At 41.4% G+C, this 14911-nt stretch overlaps 1 protein-coding gene and 1 long non-coding RNA gene across 2 annotated transcripts in view; one reads left to right on the top strand and one right to left on the bottom strand.

The window, feature by feature from the left end:
- Nucleotides 1–736: 736 nt before the first annotated feature.
- NRXN3 (neurexin 3) overlaps nucleotides 737–14911 on the top strand; it is a 1607649-nt gene continuing 1593474 nt past the window's right edge. The window contains exon 1 of the mRNA XM_077123215.1: nucleotides 737–1300. The gene's annotated coding sequence lies outside the window, so the exon portion shown is untranslated. The remainder of the gene's footprint in view (nucleotides 1301–14911) is intronic.
- LOC143652066 (uncharacterized) overlaps nucleotides 1063–14911 on the bottom strand; it is a 29632-nt gene continuing 15783 nt past the window's right edge. Inside the window, exons 2-3 of the long non-coding RNA XR_013160384.1 lie at nucleotides 1859–2041; nucleotides 1063–1296 (exon numbers count right to left, since the gene is read on the bottom strand). This is a non-coding gene — a long non-coding RNA (uncharacterized LOC143652066). The remainder of the gene's footprint in view (nucleotides 1297–1858; nucleotides 2042–14911) is intronic.

A 14911-nucleotide genomic window follows, 5' to 3' on the forward strand; every position in this document is an offset into this window, starting at 1 on the left:
GAGGCTTGGGTTTTAGCCTTACCATGTATTACTTTTGGGGAGATTGGTACCTTCTCTCCTGATTTGCAGACTCAGCATCTTCATCTGTGAAATGAAGAGGTTGGATTACGGAGCCCTTTCAGGTTCCTTCTTTCTGAGACATTCCATGGTTCTCAGCAATGTCTCAAATAAGGCCAGGGTATGTGCACTGGAAACTGAAGTGTTGATGCTGTTGTCTTTTAAACATTAATATTGGAAGCGACAGCCTGCTGACCATCTGGAAGATTCTCCCAGAGCCCCCAAGGGCACTGGACCTTTGATTTGAGAACTGAATTTTAGGGACAGGTGCCTCATTAATAGAAATGACTTCCTGAGAATTTAGGTAGACAGGCTCTCTGACTTTGTACCAAGCTCAGTTCTCAACACCGTGAAGCCTTTGGCACACAGAGATCAATGGATACAGAAGGATCAGTCCCCCAGCCCCAGGTCTACCCTCTATCTAACCACTCTGATGGCTTCCACTGGGTAACTTTAATGGATATGCCTGATGAGCTTTGGAGCTTCAAGGGAAAGGCTGTGGAGAAACACGCAGCCTGCAAGCATTCTGTCCTTCTTGGCTGAAGACACTGTTCAGGCGTGGGGGTGGTGGTGAAGGAGTGAGTGCTGGGGGTAGGAGCAAGGGGGAGCCTGTGTTGAGGACTGGTTGTCCTCGGTTTCTTGCACGGGACTTTTGCGTCAGAGGGAGAGAACACGTACAAATCTGCTGCAATTGACCTTTTAAGCCAATCCAACTAGTATGCTTCCTACTTGACAGGGTTGCCGACAAGGCTCGCGCTGCAGGCAGAAGGTGGAGAAGAAAAGAAAAAATATCAGTGCCTTGGGAAGGGAGCTTGGACAGGGAGATGGAGCAGCAAGCGGGGACAGAGCGACTGGGACGCTGTCAGGTGCTCTGACGAGCTGTTCTTCCATGGTCTCAGAGGATGCGTTTCTGAGGTGCGAGCGCAGGAAGAAAGTGAGATTGAACGCGTGCCATTTAAAAGCTCTCTCTGAGTGAGTTCACCAGGGCAGAAACAGGTTACGGCGACCAAGAGCATTTAATCTAAAGTTTATTTCAGGCGAGGGCCCCAGCCAGGGGGAGGAATGAGTGACTGATTCAGATGCAGCTTGGAATAGCAGCAGTGAGGATGGGAGAAACTCCCACGAGACGCTCCCCACTTTTTCCTTCTGGACCTCTTTTCCTACCGTGAACTCGGGACATGTGATGCTGTCGTGGTGAGCCATGTTAGAGCTTCCAGGATCTGAGAGCAGAGTACCGACCTGGGTAAGGTGGGAAAGAAAGCAAAGGCTGGGTAATTCGAGACAAGCATGCCTCCAATTTCCCTGCCTGGAAATGAAGGTAACACCTGTTCTTGTCTACAGTCAGAGATGGTTTGACAGAGTTTTTTAAATAAAAAAAAAGTGAAACAGAGGAAATTTAAATTAGGCTCTGCCAAAAGATTTTGTGGGCTCCTTGTTGGTTAAAGATGTTGCGGCATTATCATTTCTATTTCTGGATGCCAAGAGAAAAGTGATGCGATGTTTGTCAAGTGCTTGGACAACTGTAACCAGATGTGCTGCTGGGTGGCGTCTCTGGAAAGTCACTTGCCAGGGCTGTGAGGTGGGGAGATGAGTGTGGGGATGGGGGAAGAGAGGAAGTTCATACTCTGGGAAGGCGGTTCCATGAGGTAACCTTAAAGTTCATCCCATCTCATAACTCTGTGATTCTTTTAAAAAAAAAAATCTGTCAGGGAAAAATAAAAGCAGTAATGGGCTTTCTTGTCCTCTGTGTGTCTGGCCAAGTGGGCTAAGAGATTCTCTTCTATGAGGCGCAGGACACTACCTCAAGTGAAGCAGCTCCCACCCAACACCTGGGGAGGCACGACTTGGTTGCTGGGGGTGGGGAGCTCTGAGAGTCCCTGGCCTCTTCCATGAGAAGAGAGGTGAAACCAACTTCCCAGTTCCATGGACCATGCAGGGGTTGAGATTCTTGATGTGTCTGGTTAATTTAGTTGTCACAATCACCCTGTGAGATAGATAGAGTCACTGTCACCCTCCATGTTACAGATAAGGACATGGAGGTGCAGAGGCATTGAAACATTTGAATAAATGTTTTAATTTATTGGATGGGGGCAATCAATACTGCAGCCCCCATCTTGGCCAGTCTCTTCCACCATACCTCCCTGGCTGGCTTGGGGCCTGTGGTCTCATTGAGACATTTGTGAAGATGTACCTTTCTCTTTACACATTAGGCATATCCTCTCACGTCTGTATCCAGACAGAAGGCTCTGCCCGCAGCGGCGTGTGTCCTGGGGCACCTGGGGTTGTTAGCTAAGGAGCAGGTGTGTGAGGTGCCAGGTGTGCTGAAGGAGGCTGTGCTTGTGAGACAGAGGCCCCTCCTCTCTGCTTCGGTCTCCCCCTGTGTGAAATGAGGCTTCCTGGGGCCTGGGGGAGTATTAATTACTCGTTGTTGGCATTTTGGTGTTGGATAAAGGGTTCTTCCAGTGATGGTTTCGGGATTAGACATCAGCGACTTGTAGCCTGGGGTTTGGCTCCAGCTCCCAAGCCTGATGTGTTTATTTGATCTCAGATCTCTCTCAGTTACTTGGCTCAGTTTTAGAATGGGGTGGGAAATGTTACAGGCCCATGTAATTGGTTTTTATTTATTTATTTATTTTCCCCCTTTTCTCTCTTTGGATGGCCAAAGGTGGAGAGGTAGAAAAAGGAGGGACAGTGAATCAAATTGCCTCACTTTAGGATTTGGAAAACGGAGCTAGTTTTGTTTTATTTTCCTCATTGATCTGATAGTTTTTCTATTACTACTATTGGATATACAGTATTTTACACAATAAAATAATGCACAATTAATACAGAAAGCCTAAGTTTAGAAAAGCACAGAGACAGAGCAAAAATCCCTAATGATCTAATAACTCTACCACGAACCACTCTTAACGTATTGGTATAGATCCTCCCAGGTGTGTGTGATGTGTTTGTGTGTGGTCTGCATGTGTGAGATTATATATACTTTTCTTTTTTACAGAAATGAAGCACACTGTATATTCTATTTTTTCCTGCTTTTAGTGTTATATTGTGAGTGTTTTACTGGGTCAGTAAATATTCTTTAAGCTTTTATTTAAAAGATGATAAAGGCACAGATGTACATAATCCATTATTTAGGTGTAACAACCTACCTTATCTCTATTGTTTGATATTTAGGTTCTACGTTTTCTATGCTTAGAAATAATATGATCATATGATTCCATATTACATTCCAGTTGCAGTGTATGAGAATAAACATTTTCTGACACCCTTACAATATATCTGGGCTATTCTTTGCCTATCTAATATGCAAAAAAAAAATGCCATTTCACTATTTCAAGCTTGAGCACTTTTAGGAAAGACTGTGAGCATGTGTGGATGGATTGGTTGAAACTGTAAAGAAAAAATGATATATTAGCCATTTCAGTTTTTTTTTCTTCTTTTGCCTCCTTTGATTTTTCCTTTGTCAACATAATACAGAGACACTAGATCTGTATCCTAAGGAAAGAAGAATGCATAGATAAATGTCTCTTCAAGGGTATTTGTCAGTTTTATTTGCAAGAACAAAAAAGTTGAATAGCCTAAGTGCTCAACAATGGGAACTAGTTAAATTAATGATGGTAATGCAATCCAATCCAATCATTAAAATAATTTAATGGCATAGGGAAAATCAGGCTATAAAGAAATATGCTCATTATGATCCCAATTAAATAATATATATATATAGTAAAAAGCTATAAGGGTTAATGTTAATCACTTCTGAATGGTGTAATTATACTTTCCCCCTGTATTTCTACAAGTTTTTAAAAGGTGGATATATTACTATTGTCACTATGCACAAAGCAAATGTTCACAAGAAAACTCTAAAATATTATGCATGGCAATAAAGGGCTTCTGAGTAACTGGTTTCTAGATCACTTAGATTCTACTGGGACTTTGTGGCTTATAGAGTCTTCCAAGCCTTTGGGCACTTGTGGGGCTCTTTGGAAGTCTGGAGTACCATTTTATAATGGGGGCTTCTAATGAGGCTAGGGTCAAAGTAAGGAGATCAAGAGTAGCTTTTCATCAGCTTTTCTGCCCTTTGTATTGATTTAGGGGCACACGGTGGTGAGGGAAGGAACCTGTTTATGGAGCCCCCTGCCCTGATGAGGGCTTGGGGGATATGCCATCCAAGGCACCAATGGACTCAACACCATTGCAATTGATGTTTGGAAACTGAAAGGCATGGTTGTTGTCTAAATGTCATCTGAAGGGACTGATCTGGTTGTGTTTAAGCATCTCTGATAACAACAAGCATGATGGAAACAGAGTCCCGTGCCACTTACTGGTGAAGAAATAGAGGTCTAGAGGGACTAAGTTACTTGCCCAGGCAGTGTCTTTTTCCTGTCTCAGTGTCTCACTGAGGATCATGTGTTGGGTATGTCTGGTTGGCAGTTGATGCATAGATGCTTGGAGGGTTTTGAAGTACCTAAAGTTGTTTGATTGCTTTGGATGGAAGAGAATAATTTAACCCACTAAATGGTAAGATTTTTAGTCAGCATCAGTCATTTCTGATTATATTATGATAATTTTTTTTTTTTAAGGTTCTGATAAGTCTCCGTTTAATTTTTTTTTTAATTTTTTTTTTATTAATTAAAAAAAATTAACACAACATTAGAAATCAATCCATTCTACATATGCAATCAGTAATTCTTAATATCATCACATAGGTGTATGGTCATCATTTCTCAGTACATATGCATCGATTTAGAGAAAGAAATAGCACGACAACAGAAAAAGAAATAAAGTGATAACACAGAGAAAACACAAATAAAAATAAAAAGTACAAAAATATATAAGAGAAAGAAAAAAAAAACACAAAAAACCTATAGATCAGATGCAACTTCATTCAGCGTTCCAACATAATTACATTACAGTTAGGCAGTATTGTGCTGACCATTTTTTTTTTTTTTTTAGACATCATACCATTCTACATATGCAATCAGTAATTCTTAACATCATCACATAGATGCATGATCATCGTTTCTTAGTACATTTGCATCGGTTTAGAAGAACTAGCAGTATAACAGAAAAAAATATAGAATGTTAATATAGAGAAAAAAATAACAGTAATAATAATAAGAACAAAACAAACAAAACAAAACAAAACAAGAACCTATCGCTCGGATGCAGCTTCGTTCAGTATTTTAACATGATTACTTTACAATTAGGTATTATTGTGCTGTCCATTTTTGAGTTTTTGTATCTAGTCCTATTGCACAGTCTGCATTCCATCAGCTCCAATTACCCATTATCTTACCCTGTTTCTAACTCCTGCTGAACTCTGTTACCAATGACCTATTCCAAGTTTATTCTCCAGTGTTGATTCACATCATTGGGACCATACAGTATTTGTCTTTTAGTTTGTGGCTAGACTCACTCAGCATAATGTTCTCTAGGTCCATCCATGTTATTACATGCTTCATAAGTTTATCCTGCCTTAAAGCTGCATAATATTCCATCGTATGTATATACCACAGTTTGTTTAGCCACTCGTCTGTTGATGGACATTTTGGCTGTTTCCATCTCTTTGCAATTGTAAATAACACTGCTATAAACATTGGTGTGCAAATGTCTGTTTGAGTTTTTGCCCTTAATTCCTTTGAGTAGATTCCCAGCAATGGTATTGCTGGGTCGTATGGCAATTCTATATTCAGCTTTTTGAGGAACCGCCAAACTGCTTTCCACAGTGGTTGCACCATTTGGCATTCCCACCAACAGTGGATAAGTGTGCCTCTTTCACCGCATCCTCTCCAGCACTTGTCATTTTCTGTTTTGTTGATAATGGCCATTCTGGTGGGTGTGAGATGATATCTCATTGTGGTTTTGATTTGCATTTCTCTAATGGCCAGGGACATTGAGCATCTCTTCATGTGTCTTTTGGCCATTTGTATTTCCTCCTCTGAGAGGTGTCTATTCAAGTCTTTTTCCCATTTTGTAATTGGGTTGGCTATCTTTTTGTTGTTGAGTTGAACAATCTCATTATAAATTCTGGATACTAGACCTTTATCTGATATATCGTTTCCAAATATTGATTCCCATTGTGTAGGCTGTCTTTCTACTTTCTTGATGAAGTTCTTTGATGCACAAAAGTGTTTAATTTTGAGGAGTTCCCATTTATTTATTTCCTTCTTCAGTGCTCTTGCTTTAGGTGTAAGGTCCATAAAACCACCTCCAATTGTAAGATTCATAAGATATCTCCCTACATTTTCCTCTAACTGTTCTATGGTCTTAGACCTAATGTTTAGATCTTTGATCCATTTTGAGTTAACTTTTGTGTAGGGTGTGAGATATGGGTCTTCTTTCATTCTTTTGCATATGGATATCCAGTTCTCTAGGCACCATTTATTGAAGAGACTGTTCTGTCCCAGGTGAGTTGGCTTGACTGCCTTATCAAAGATCAATTGTCCATAGATGAGAGGGTCTATACCTGAGCACTCTATTCGATTCCATTGGTCGATATATCTATCTTTATGCCAATACCATGCTGTTTTGACCACTGTGGCTTCATAATATGCCTTAAAGTCAGGCAGTGCAAGACCTCCAGCTTCGTTTTTTTTCCTCAAGATGTTTTTAGCAATTCGGGGCACCCTGCCCTTCCAGATAAATTTGCTTATTGGTTTTTCTATTTCTGAAAAATACGTTGTTGGGATTTTGATTGGTATTGCATTGAATCTGTAAATCAATTTAGGTAGGATTGACATCTTAACTATATTTAGTCTTCCAATCCATGAACACGGTATGCCCTTCCATCTGTTTAGGTCTTCTGTGATTTCTTTTAGCAGTTTTTTGTAGTTTTCTTTATATAGGTTTTTTGTCTCTTTAGTTAAATTTATTCCTAGGTATTTTATTCTTTTAGTTGCAATTGTAAATGGGATTCGTTTCTTGATTTCCCCCTCAGCTTGTTCATTGCTAGTGTATAGAAATGCTACAGATTTTTGAATGTTGATCTTGTAACCTGCTACTTTGCTGTACTCATTTATTAGCTCTAGTAGTTTTGTTGTGGATTTTTCCGGGTTTTCGACGTATATTATCATATCATCTGCAAACAGTGATAATTTTACTTCTTCCTTTCCAATTTTGATGCCTTGTATTTCTTTTTCTTGTCTAATTGCTCTGGCTAGAACCTCCAACACAATGTTGAATAATAGTGGTGATAGTGGACATCCTTGTCTTGTTCCTGATCTTAGGGGGAAAGTTTTCAATTTTTCCCCATTGAGGATGATATTAGCTGTGGGTTTTTCATATATTCCCTCTATCATTTTAAGGAAGTTCCCTTGTATTCCTATCCTTTGAAGTGTTTTCAACAGGAAAGGATGTTGAATCTTGTCAAATGCCTTCTCTGCATCAATTGAGATGATCATGTGATTTTTCTGCTTTGATTTGTTGATATGGTGTATTACATTAATTGATTTTCTTATGTTGAACCATCCTTGCATACCTGGGATGAATCCTACTTGGTCATGATGAATAATTCTTTTAATGTGTTGTTGGATACGATTTGCTAGAATTTTATTGAGGATTTTTGCATCTATATTCATTAGAGAGATTGGCCTGTAGTTTTCTTTTCTTGTAATATCTTTGCCTGGTTTTGGTATGAGGGTAATGTTGGCGTCATAGAATGAATTAGGTAGTTTTCCCTCCACTTCGATTTTTTTGAAGAGTTTGAGGAGAGTTGGTACTAATTCTTTCTGGAATGTTTGATAGAATTCACATGTGAAGCCGTCTGGTCCTGGACTTTTCTTTTTAGGAAGCTTTTGAATGACTGCTTCAATTTCTTTACTTGTGATTGGTTTGTTGAGGTCATCTATGTCTTCTTGAGTCAAAGTTGGTTGTTCATGTCTTTCCAGGAACCCGTCCATTTCCTCTAAATTGTTGTATTTATTAGCGTAAAGTTGTTCATAGTATCCTGTTATTACCTCCTTTATTTCTGTGAGGTCAGTAGTTATGTCTCCTCTTCCATTTCTGATCTTATTTATTTGCATCCTCTCTCTTCTTCTTTTTGTCAATCTTGCTAAGGGCCCATCAATCTTATTGATTTTCTCATAGAACCAACTTCTGGCCTTATTGATTTTCTCTATTGTTTTCATGTTTTCAATTTCATTTATTTGTGCTCTAATCTTTGTTATTTCTTTCCTTTTGCTTGCTTTGGGGTTAGCTTGCTGTTCTTTCTCCAGTTCTTCCAAATGGATAGTTAATTCCTGAATTTTTGCCTTTTCTTCTTTTCTGATATAGGCATTTAGAGCAATAAATTTCCCTCTTAGCACTGCCTTTGCTGCGTCCCATAAGTTTTGATATGTTGTGTTTTCATTTTCATTCGCCTCGAGGTATTTGCTAATTTCTCTAGCAATTTCTTCTTTGACCCAGTCGTTGTTTAGGAGTGTGTTGTTGAGCCTCCACGTATTTGTGAATTTTCTGGCACTCTGCCTATTATTGATTTCCAACATCATTCCTTTATGGTCCGAGAAAGTGTTGTGTAAGATTTCAATCTTTCTAAATTTGTTAAGACTTGCTTTGTGACCCAGCATATGGTCTATCTTTGAGAATGATCCATGAGCACTTGAGAAAAAGGTGTATCCTGCTGTTGTGGGATGTAATGTCCTATAAATGTCTGTTAAGTCTAGTTCATTTATAGTAATATTCAGATTCTCTATTTCTTTGTTCATCCTCTGTCTAGATGTTCTGTCCATTGATGAGAGTGGTGAGTTGAAATCTCCAACTATTATGGTATATGAGTCTATTTCCCTTTTCAGTGTTTGCAGTATATTCCTCACGTATTTTGGGGCATTCTGATTCGGTGCGTAAATATTTATGATTGTTATGTCTTCTTGTTTAATTGTTCCTTTTATTAGTATATAGTGTCCTTCTTTGTCTCTTTTAACTGTTTTACATTTGAAGTCTAATTTGTTGGATATTAGTATAGCCACTCCTGCTCTTTTCTGGTTGTTATTTGCATGAAATATCTTTTCCCAACCTTTCACTTTCAACCTATGTTTATCTTTGGGTCTAAGATGTGTTTCCTGTAGACAGCATATAGAAGGATCCTGTTTTTTAATCCATTCTGCCAATCTATGTCTTTTGATTGGGGAATTCAGTCCATTGACATTTAGTGTTATTACTGTTTGGATAATATTTTCCTCTAACATTTTGCCTTTTGTATTATATATATCATATCTGATTTTCCTTCTTTCTACACTCTTCTCCATACCTCTCTCTTCTGTCTTTTTGGTTCTGACTCTAGTGCTCCCTTTAGTATTTCTTGCAGAGCTGGTCTCTTGGTCACAAATTCTTTCAGTGACTTTTTGTCTGAGAATTTTTTAATTTCTCCCTCATTTTTGAAGGATAATTTTGCTGGATATAGGAGTCTTGGTTGGCAGTTTTTCTCTTTTAGTAATTTAAATATATCATCCCACTGTCTTCTAGCTTCCATGGTTTCTGCTGAGAAATCTACACATAGTCTTATTGGGTTTCCCTTGTATGTAATGGATTGTTTTTCTCTTGCTGCTTTCAAGATCTTCTCTTTCTCTTTGACCTCTGACATTCTAACTAGTAAATGTCTTGGAGAATGCCTATTTGGGTCTAATCTCTTTGGGGTGCGCTGCACTTCTTGGATCTGTAATTTTAGGTCTTTCATAAGAGTTGGGAAATTTTCAGTGAAAATTTCTTCCATTAGTTTTTCTCCTCCTTTTCCCTTCTCTTCTCCTTCTGGGACACCCACAACACGTATATTTGTGCGGTTCATATTGTCCTTGAGTTCCCTGATACCCTGTTCAAATTTTTCCATTCTTTTCCCTATAGTTTCTGTTTCTTTTTGGAATTCAGATGTTCCATCCTCCAAATCACTAATTCTATCTTCTGTCTCTTTAAATCTATCATTGTAGCTATCCATTATTTTTTCTATGTTTGCTACTTTATCCTTCACTTCCATAAGTTCTGCGATTTGTTTTTTCAGTTTTTCTATTTCTTCTTTATGTTCAGCCCATGTCCTCTTCATGTCCTCCCTCAATTTATCGATTTCATTTTTGAAGAGGTTTTCCATTTCTGTTCGTATATTCAGCATTAGTTGTCTCAGCTCTTGTGTCTCATTTGAGCTATTGGTTTGTTCCTTTGACTGAGCCATATTCTCAATCTTTTGAGCGTGGACAGTTATCTTCTGCTGCTGGCATCTGGGCATTTATTCAGATTTCTCTTGGTGTTGGACCCAGCAAGGTTGTAAGATTTTTCTGTGAAATCTCTGGGATCTGTTTTTCTTATCCTGCCCAGTACGTGGCGCACGTGGCACACGTTTGTCTCAAGTGTTTGGAATGGGTCTCCCCCAGTCACCGATCTCCGTGGCCTGGGGACTTCGGATCCAATTCTCTCCGTTGGTTCAGGGGCCGCGCGTGGTGGGGGCGTCAGCTGCCGCGGCTTGAGGGGACCCTGTGGCTGGTTGCGGGCCGCAGCGGGCCTGGGGGATTCCCCACCGGACCAGGAAGCCTCCCGTGGGGGGGGGGGGCTACCGCGGCTTGGATAGCCCTCCTATCTGAGACTCGTATCCGCGGACTCGAAGCAGAGACTCGAAGCCACCCGCAAAAGAGGGGTGCCGCCTGCCTCGGCTTGGGAAACTTGCTTCTCCAATACTCTCAGCCGGCCCGGAAAGGAGGGAGGGAGTAGCTCGGACCACCGCAGCTGCCGCTGATCGGGAAATCACACGCCGCTCGGGGGTCTCACCGCAGCCGAGTCTCGCAGTCAGTCTAGCCAGCCCAGACTTTGGATAGCCCTCTGATCTGAGATTCGTAGCCGCGGACTCAAAGCCGAGACTCGAAGCTGCCCGCAAAAGAAGGGCGCCGCCTGCCTCAGCTTGGGAAACTTGCTTCTCCGATACTCTCAGCCGGCCCGGGAAGGAGGGAGGGATTAGCTTGGACCGCCGCAGCTGCGGCTGCTCGGCAAATCACGCGCTGCTCGGGGGTCTCACCGCAGCCAAGAGTCGCAGTCAGACTTGCCAGCCCAGACTTTGGATAGCCCTCTGATCCGAGACTCGTAGCTGCGGACTCGAAGCCGAGACTCGAAGCCACCCGCAAAAGTGTGGCGCCGGCCGCCTTGGCTGGGAAGCTTGTCTCTCCGAGTCTCTCAGCCAGCCCGGGAAGGAGGGAGGGATTAGCTCGGACCGCCGCAGCTGCGGCCGCTCGGGGGTCTCGCCGCAGCCAAGTCTCGCAGTCAGACTTGCCAGCCCAGACTTTGGATAGCCCTCTGATCCGAGACTCGTAGCTGCGGACTCGAAGCCGAGACTCGAAGCCGCCCGTGAAAGTGTGGCGCCGGCCGCCTTGGCTGGAAAGCTTGTCTCTCCGCATCCCTCAGCCAGCCCGGGAAGGAGGGAGGGATTAGCTTGGACCGCCGCAGCTGCGGCTGCTCGGGAAATTGCCCGCCACTCGGGGATCTCACTCACCGCAGCCGAGTTTCACAGTCAGACTAACCAGCCCAGAGTGGGTTACGCTGTGTGTCCATTCCCTGCTGTAGCCCCGGGAGCTGTTCTGTACTGTTTCTGTTCACCTATTAGTTGATTTGGAGTCGGAGGAACTAAGACGCATGTACCTTACTAAGATGCCATCTTGGATCTCATCTCTGTTTAATTTTGACACGGGGAAGGATATTATGATAATTATTGAATGATATTCAAAGGAACAGGATATATTGGACTTTGAAATACAGGGAAGTGAACTAGGATAGCTGGCAGAGAGTTAAGTCAATGGTAGAATGGATTTATTTTCCCCAGATTTTGGTTTCCATTGGAGAGGTCCTTGTTTTCTTGACATTGTGGGCACTTAATGACGTGGATTTCCTTCCATTATGTCTTTCATACTGTGAGAATGATTGAGAACTCTGGAGATTTCTCTCACCTTTATGACTTAAAGCCCCATGATGTTTTATTTAATTTGTCTTTATATATTATTGTTTTGAGAATCAAGACATTGTGTTCACGTTGGATATCATTGTTTAAGTCTGAGGGTCTGTTTACAAGAGGCAGTGGTTAGGGTGGGAGAGGACTGGAATCCGTGGCCAGTAAGGGGCTCTTCAAACAAGTGATTATATAATAGAAGAAAAGGTAATTGAGGGAATGAGCAGGACATGACAGCTACTTTAAAATATTTCAGGGGTTATCATAAGAAAGAAAGAATAAATTTGTTCCATGTGACATCTGAGAGTAGAGTTAAGACTAATGAAGGGGATATTATGGAGAGGCTCATTTGAGCTCAGTATAAGGAAGAACTTTTTAAGAACTAGAGTCTCTCAATAGTGGTCAGTGGACTAATGGAAGTATCTAGCAAAGTCTAAAGATACTTTCAGAGGAGTGAAAGATATATGAGAGGCTGCATTGTATGAGAGGTTGTTCTAGATGACCACTAAGGACCATTCCAAATTTTTGCTTCTAAAACTCAATTTTTCTATGCCCATCTACTGGAATTGTTATCCATTCATCATTCACTATTTATTGTGCTTCCCATGTGCTCTGCTATGTGTTAGTGATGTAATGATGAATGAAACAGATGAGATCTTTGAGATTATAATCTACTGAAGGAGATAGTTGGTAATAAAATCCAACATAGTAATGTAAGGAGTGCTATGGGATTACATAAAAAGGATACCTAGCTTAGTGTAGGGTAGATCGTGGAGGCTTCCTGGAAGATGTAGCTAAAAGACCATGAGGGTGACAAAAGTTACCTCATGGGTAACAAATTCTAGGAAGGTGCAATAACCTGGGCAAAGGCCAAGGGACAGCATGATGCATCATAGACACTGAATATTGTTGGAGAACCAAGTAATGAGAGGAATAAGGCTGAGTAGGTAGTCAGGTAGATAAGTCCAAAGAGTTTGGATTTCATGTAAAAAGCAAAGGAGTCTCACTGAAGAGCTTTAAGGAAAGGACTTGGGTTATGTGACTCAACTTTTAGAAAGACAACTTTGACTTCAATATGAAGGGTGGGTTAGAGGGGAACAAGACTGGGTACAGGGAGACCAATTAGGAAGGGTGTATTTAAGTAATTCAGATAAGAGATGATGGTGGAACTAAACCATGGTGGTAGCAGTAAGGAAAGAGAGTGATAGGCAGGTGGAAGGGAAAATTTTGTAATGAGAAATTGGGAGGCTGGGAATACCATTCATTGAAATGGCCAGAGAGCAGATTTTGGGACTGGTGGGAGGTTGAAGAGTCCAGTTTGGGACATGTTGTATTTGAGGTGCCTGTGGGATATGGAAGCAGAGATACCCTTCCTCTTTCTTCATATTTTTTAAAGTACCCAATGGAGGCTTGTTTTTTTCTCCTGAAACTAGAGAAGAGTTTACTCTGTATACAGTAAGGCTTTTTTTCCAAAACGCTTTCATGACAGCTTCTCACAGGTTCTCACAGCATTCCTGTGAAACGGAGAAGGGAAGTTCCTCTCAATGCAGAGTGTTCAGACTCAGCATCCCATGAAATGGTGTTCATATTTTCTTGGAATACAGCCACTCAGGTGGTGTTTCACTCTCTGGTTGGGCCACCCACATCCCATGAACACCATGCTTCCCTTCTCTGGTCTGTTCAGAGGAAGTGATCAGAGTGGTGAAAGAAGTTAATATCGTGCCCTGTAATGAATGACTCTCTCCACAAGTAGAGAGGAACAAAGGCCATAGAGGCTGAGAGTAAGCAAAGCAGGGAGTGATTGACCAAGTTGGAATTGCTTCCATTTTGTGTTGAGAGATCTTATCAATTGTTGGGCAACTGACAGTATGATCTCTCCCCCCCCACCCCACTCTTTGGGTTACTTTCCTATATGTTTCTGGGTTGGTTAAATAGACCTCCATTCTGGGGCCACCTCATGGGTGCTGTTGTAGGTTTGTTTCACAGATTCATAACTGTCATAGATGTTGGGGATCACTAAGTTCAAATCGTGGCTCCAAGGAGTAAAGTAATTCATTCCAAATCATTCAGTGAGTTGGGATCCTGACTCTTTTACCCATTTCATCATGTTGGACTTTTAAAAAATTACTTTTCATCTTACCCTGCCAAAGATCTACAAGGTGTGTTGTTTTTTGGGGGCTGTAAAGACACATCCCTTAAAATTTTTTTTTCTTCTGTATGACCCTTAAATGTCTAGTTCTTAGGAAGAGCCTTGCCACCCATTATCTTCTCTTATGTTCTGTCTTCTCTTTCTGTGTGATCTTATATGCTCCTATTGTTTTCCACTACTATTCAAGAGTTGGTGACTCCCCATTTGGAACCTCCAGCCTGGAACTCCCTTCTATACCTTAGACCACCTGCCTCCTGGTCCTCTTCACCCACAGTCACATCAAAACCAATAGCATTGGCTTCAGACCCACACATGCAAGTGCCTATTGGCCCTTGCAGTTGAGAATCATGAGTAAATTGAGACTCGAACTTAGCATACCTGTATGCTCTTCATTTTCTCCTCCAAATGTGAGTGGGTGATATTCCCATCTACCTAGGAATCTGAGTTGGAAATGAGGGAACAAGCCTAGATACTTTGTTTCTCCCTATCCTGTTTGTCATTATACCTTTTTGGTTATGCCTCTTAACTATCTTTGTACTCATTTGCCCCTCTGTGTCTTTCTTGCCATCAACTTTCAACTGTTTTCCCACGTGGTCTTCTTCCAATCCCGTATTTTCTTCTTCCACCATTTTATTTTCCTCTCCCACATACTTTTGGGGGAGCTCATTAGGAAAGTCAAACTTAATCACAACAATCCATGTGTAAAATACTTGCCTTGGAAAATCTCTTTAGTATGGTGTAGGTAGAGGTTAAGATCCTGGACTCTGGAGTCAGACTGCCTGGGTTCAACTTCC

The sequence above is a fragment of the Tamandua tetradactyla genome, chromosome 12 (assembly GCF_023851605.1).
Source record: "Tamandua tetradactyla isolate mTamTet1 chromosome 12, mTamTet1.pri, whole genome shotgun sequence".
Lineage (NCBI taxonomy): Eukaryota > Metazoa > Chordata > Mammalia > Pilosa > Myrmecophagidae > Tamandua > Tamandua tetradactyla.